Here is a 6930-nt window from a genome sequence, read left to right as displayed (position 1 = left end):
TTTATGTAAGGGACTTGAGCATCTGTGAATTTTGGTATCCAAGGGGGTCCTGGAACTGACACCTTATGGATACTGATAGACCACTGTTTGGGGCGATTTTTGTTTTAATTTTGAAAAGGTAGCTTTATTTTTTACAAGTTAATTAAAATGCAAATCTTTTCATAAACTAAGATTTTTCAACAGTCAGATGATAAATGTATAACTGATACCTAAGGATGAAATGGGCTTTGCAGGTTGTTCAGTTGGTAAAGAATCTGCCTGCAGTGTAGAGACCCAAGTTTGATCTCTAGGTTGGGAAGATCCCCTAGAGAAGGAAATGGCAACCCACTCCAGTATTCTTGTCTGGAAAATCCCATGGACAGATACTATCCATGGGGTAGCAAAGAGTTGGACATGCCCATCCGACTAACAAGGATGTAAAGGAAAATGTACCGCCAGACCACACTGTGACTAGGGTTGTTAAATCAGCATTGTTCCTGATGGTGCAGGGTCAAGTTCCCCAAAATAATTTGATTGTCTTAACTGAGCCTGAGAATAGATTCCCCTTTGGCCATATCCTCCTATTTCAATCAGGGTCACAAGACACAAATGCACAAACTGGGTGAAGTCAGATGAGTATGGGAGGCAATGACAGACATCTCTAAACCCTGTGAGGGTCAAAAGCAGTAAGTATTTACTAAACTTTGAACATTGGTAGAAAAATGATCATTAAAAAAAAAAGATTGAGTATTGATGATAGATAGAATCTTGAAAGTGTGAGATCATTCAGGCAGAATGTAGATGGAGAAGGGCCAAAGACAGCTGACTAGGGAAACGTGACATCCATGAGAAGACAAGAGGAACTAGAAGAGAAACAAAAGAATTACCAGGAATCCAGAGCTATGTGATATTTCATATTAGAAGGTGTAAAGAAGATGAAAATAACTGATAATGCTAATTGAGAGTCTTTACAAGAGAATGTCTGAAAGCACCTACATGTAAAGGGATGAAGTTGTGCTTCCCCAGCGGCTCAGTGGTAAAGAATCCACCTGCAACACAGGAACCATAGGGGATGCTAGTTGCATCCCTGGGGCGGGAAGATCTCCTAGAGCAGGGCATGGCAACCCACCCCTGTATTCTTGCCTGGAGAATCCCATGAACACAGGAGCCTGTTGGGCTACAAACCATAGGGTCGCAGAGTCAGATACCACTGAAGTGACTTAGCACGCACAGAACATTTTCGAACACTATATTAAAAAAACTTAAAATGGATTGGAGACCTAACTGTAAAACTGGAAACCATACAACTCCTAGAAGAAAACATAGACAGAACATTCTTTAACATAAGTTGTAGCAATTTTTTTTTTGATCTGTCTCCTAAGGAAAAGCAAATAAAGGCAAAAACAAACAAACGAGACCTAATTAAACTTAAAAGCTTTTACACAGCAAAAGAAACCACCAACAAAACAGAAAGACAACCTACTGAATGGGAGAAAATATTTGCAAAACAATATGACAGATAAGGTATTAATATTTTAAATATATAAACAGTTCATACAACTGAACATAAAAAAAACACAAACAACTCGATTAAAAAATGGGCAAAAGACCTGAATAGACCTTTTTTCCAAAGAAGACATGTGGCCAACAGGCACTTGAAAAGATGCTCATGTTATTAACCATCGGAGAACTGTAAATTAAAACCACAATGTGATGCCATTCATAATAGCTGTTATCAAAAAGATTGCAAATAACAAACGTTGGTGAGGCTGTGGATAAAAGTGAACTCTTGTACCCTGTTAGTGGGAATGTAAATTGGTGCAGCCACTGTGAAAAACGGTACCTATGGAAGTTTCTCTCAAAAACTAAAAGTAGAACTACCATATAAACAAGCAATTCTACTTCTGGGAATGTATCTGAAAAAAAAGGAAAACACTAATTCAAAAAGATACCTGTGGGCATGTCGCTGGTTCTCCAGGGGTTAGGACTCAGTGCTTTCACTGGGGACGGCAGGGTTCAGTTCATGGTCAGAGAACTAAGGTGCTATGAGCTGCAAGAGTGCAGTCAAAAAAAAAAGATACATCCCAATGTTCACGGCAGCATTGTTTACAAATAATCAAGATACGGAAGCAACTTACATGTCCATCAATGGATGAATGGATAAAGAAGATGTGGGATATAAATATATACATATATATACACACACACAATGGTATTTGATTCAGCTACAAATAAGAATGAAATTTTGCCATTTGCAACAATATGGATTGATTTGGATGGTATTACAGTAAATGAAATAAGTCAAAGAAAGATAAATACTGTATGATATCACTTATATGTGAAATCTAAAATAATAAAACAAACTAGCGAATATAACAAAAAAGAAACAGATTCACAGGTATAGATAACACACTAGTGGTTACCACTGGGAGAGAAAAGAGGGGAGGGGCAAGATGGGATAAGGGATTGAGAAGTACAAACTACTATGTATTAAAAGAGCTACAAGGATATATTGTATAGCACAAGGAATTTAGTTAATATTTCATAATTGTAAATGAATATAGCCTTAAAATTTTTTGAACCATGTTATATACCTGAAACTATTATAATATCAACTATATCTCAATAATTAATACATAGATAGATGGATAGAAGGTCTGAAAGACATCCTATGGATCTACCAGTGTAGTGGGTCAGAGGCCAGACTACAAGTGTACAATGAGTGGGGAATAAGATAGAAACACAAATGTTCATCATATTATTCTACCAAGAAGTCTGATTGCACATTGGAGGACAGAAATTAAAGGAAAATTAGAGAGGAACATAACATCAGTGGAGGATATTAAAATTTTGTTTGAGATAAAAGTCTTAAGCGTATTTGTCAACTGAGGAGAAAAAGCCAAGCAAGAGGGTGAGTTGAAGATGCAGGAGGAAAATGATGAATGAAACAAGAATCTCTGGGAGGTCTGAGGGAACAGGGCGGTAGGTGGAGGCATCAATTTTTTCAAAAAATATATTAACACAGTCAGTTAATACAGTTTCTATTTCTATTCTTCTTTTTCTTCTTGCTTTAATGTTTAACTCAACTTTGAAATGGTAATGCATTTACATGGTTCAGTGTTGTTTTTGGCTACACCGCATGTAGAATCCTAGTTCCCCCAACCAGGGATGGAACCACATCCCCTGCAGTGGAAGTCAGAGTCTTAACCACTGGACCACCAGGTAAATCCTCTCAATATTTTAAAAGGCATAAAAGGGTAGCCACTGAAAACTCTTCTTCCCGCCACCACCATACCCCCAGCTTTTGTGTGTTCTTATTTCTTCTTCCCATTGACAACCAAATTCATGAGCTTTTTGAGTGTTCTTCCAGAGACACCTTATATACTAGCAAAAAAGTACATATATTCTTCTTTTTCACATAGTTGGGGGAATTCAATACACATCATTCTTGTTTTTTTAAACCTAATAACATATTTGAGAGAGATTTCCATAATAAGTATATAAAGTGTTTCCTCTTTTTCCTGACTGCATTTTATTTCAGTTTCCTATTGATGGAGGCTGTACATTGTTCATTTTGTATATTGAACCATGAGCCATCTGCAGTATAAATTCCTAGAGTTGGAATAATTGGTTCAAAATGTATGTACACAAAAAATTTAGATCTATATATGATGGTGTGATCACTCACCTAGAGCCAGACTCTAGGTGGAGTCTTCAGACTCCAGTCCTGGAGTGTGAAATGAAGTGGGCCTTAGGGAGCATTACTATGAACAAAGCTAGTGGAGGGGATGGAATTCCAGCTGAGCTATTTCAAATTCTAAAAGCTGATTCTGTTAGAAGTGCTACACTCAAAACACCAGCAAATTTGGAAAACTCAGCAGTGGCCACAGCACTGGAAAAGGTCAGTTTTCATTCCAGTCCCGAAGAAGAGCAGTGCCAGGCAATGTTCAAACTACCACACAGTTGTGCTCATTTCACATGCTAGCAAGGTAATGCTCAAAATCCTTCAAGCTGGGCTTTAATAGTACGTGAACTGAGAACTTCCAGATGTACAACCTGGATTTAGAAAAGGCAGAGAAACCAGAGGAACCAAAATGCCAACATCTACTGCATCATAGAAAAAGCAAGGGCATCCCAGAAAAATGTCTACTTCTGATTCATTGACTGCTCTTTAGTCACTCAGTCATATCTCTTTGCAACCCCATGGACTGCAGCACACCAGTCTTCCTTGTCCTTCACCATCTCCTAGAGCTTGCTCAAACTCATGTCCATTGAGTCAGTGATGCCATCCAACCATCTCATCCTCTGTCTTCTTCTTCTCCTCCTGCCTTCAGTCTTTTCCAGCATCAGGGTCTTTTATAATGAGTCGGCTCTTCACATCAGGTGGCCAAAGTATTGGAGCTTCAGCTTTAGCATCAGTCCTTCCAATCAATATTCAGGGTTGATTTCCTTTAGGATTGATTGGTTTGATCTCCTTGCAGTCCAAGGGACTCTCAAGAGTCTTCTCCAGCACCACAGTTCAAAAGCATCAATTTTCTGGCACTCAGCCTTCTTTATGGTCCGACTCTCACATCCATACATGACTCCTGGAAAAACCATAGCTTGTGGATCACAACAAACTGTGGAGAATTCTGGAAGAGATGGAAATACCAAACCACCTTACCAGACCTGCCTCCTGACAAACCTGTATGCAGGTCAAGAAGCAACAGTTAGAAACGGACATAGAACATAGAATGGACTAGTTCAAAACTGGGAAAGGAGTATGTCAAGGCTATATATTGTCACCGTACTTATTTAACTTATATGCAGAGTATATCATGCAAAATGCCCTCCTGGAGCACAAGCTGGAATCAAGATTGCTGGGAGAAATATAATATCAACAACCTCAGATATGCAAATGACACCACCCATATGGCAGAAAGTGAAGAGGAACTAAAGAGTCCCTTGATGAAGGTGCAAGAGGAGAGTGAAAAAGCTGGCTTAAAACTCAACATTCACAAAACGAAGATCATGACATCTGGTGCCATCCCTTAATGGCAAATAGATGAGGAAGAAATGGAGACAATACAGACTCTTTTCTTGGGCTCCAAAATCACTGTGTATGGTGATTGCAGCCATGAAATTAAAAGATACTTGCTTCTTGGAAGAAAAGCTATGACAAATCAAGATAGCATATAAAATAGCAAAGACATCACTTTGCCTACAAAGGTCCATATAGTCAAAGTTATGTTTTTTCCAGTAGTCATGTACAGATGTGAGAGCTAGATCATAAAGACGGCTGAGTGCCAGAAAACTTGATGCTTTCAAATTGTGGTGCTGGAGAAGACTCTTGAAAGTCCCTTGGACTGTAAGTAGATAAAACCAGTCAATCCTAAAGGAAATCAATCCTGAATATTCCGGTGGCCAAAGTATTGGAGTTTCAGCTTCAGCATCAGTCCTTCCAAGGAACACCCAGGACTGATCTCCTTTAGAACGGACTGGTTGCATCTCCTTGCTATCCAAGGGACTCTCAACAGTCTTCTCCAACACCACAGTTCAAAAGCATCAATTCTTCGGCGCTCAGGTTTCTTCACAGTCCAACTCTCACATCCATACATGACCACTGGAAAAACCATAGCCTTGACTAGACGGACCTTAGTGGGCAAAGTAATGTCTCTGCTTTTCAATATGCTGTCTAGGTTGGTCATAACTTTCCTTCAAAGGAGTAAGTGTCTTTTAATTTCATGGCTGCAGTCACCATCTGCAGTGATTTTAGAGCCCCAAAAAATAAAGTCTGACACTGTTTCCACTGTTTCCCCATCTATTTCCCATGAAGTGATAGGACCAAATGCCATGATCTTCATTTTCTGAATGTTGAGCTTTAAGCCAACTTTTTCGCCCTCCTCTTTCACTTTCATCAAGAGGCTTTTTAGCACCTCTTCACTTTTTGCCATAAGGGTGGTGTCATCTGCATATCTGAGATTATTGATATTTCTCCCGGCAATCTTGATTCCAGCTTGTGCTTTTTCCAGCCCAGCGTTTCTCATGATGTACTCTGCATAGAAGTTAAATAAGCAGGGTGACAATATACAGGCTTGACGTACACCTTTTCCTATTTGGAACCAGTCTGTTGTTCCATGTCCAATTCTAACTATTGCTTCCTGATCTGCATACAGGTTTCTCAAGAGGTAGGTCAGGTGGTCTGGTATTCCCATCTCTTGAAGAATTGTCCACAGTTGATTGTGATCCACACAGTCAAAGGCTTTGGCATAGTCAATCAAGCAGAAATAGATGTTTTTCTGGAACTCTCTTGCTTTTTCCATGGTCCAGTGGATGTTGGAAATTTGATCTCTGGTTCCTCTGCCTTTTCTAAAACCAGCTTGAACATCTGGAAGTTCACGGTTCATGTACTGCTGAAGCCTGGCTTGGAGAATTTTGAGCATTACTTTACTCGCATGTGAAATGAGTGCAATTGTGCAGTCATTTGAGCATTCTTTGGCATTGCCTTTCTTTGGGATTGGAATGAAAACTGACCTTTTCCAGTCCTGTGGCCACTGCTGAGTTTTCCAAATTTGCTGGCATATTGGGTGCAGCACTTTCACAGCATCATCTTTCAGGATTTGAAACAGCTCAACTGGAATTCCATCACCTCCACTAGCTTTGTTCATAGTGATGCTTTCTAAGGCCCACTTGACTTCACATTCCAGGATGTCTGGCTCTAGGCGAGTGATCACAACATCATGATTATCATGGTTGTGAAGATCTTTTTGTACAGTTCTGTGTATTCTTGCCACCTCTTCTTAATATCTTCTGCTTCTGTTAAGTCCATATCATTTCTGTCCTTTATTGAGCCCATCTTTGCATGAAATGTTCCCTTGGTATCTCTAATTTTCTTGAAGACATCTCTAGTCTTTCCCATTCTGTTGTTTTCCTCTATTTCTTTACACTGATTGCTCAGGAAGGCTTTCTTAT

Source organism: Capricornis sumatraensis, chromosome 23, assembly GCF_032405125.1.
Source record: "Capricornis sumatraensis isolate serow.1 chromosome 23, serow.2, whole genome shotgun sequence".
In the NCBI taxonomy this organism is placed as follows: Eukaryota; Metazoa; Chordata; class Mammalia; order Artiodactyla; family Bovidae; genus Capricornis; species Capricornis sumatraensis.
This window is presented reverse-complemented; position numbering follows the sequence as displayed.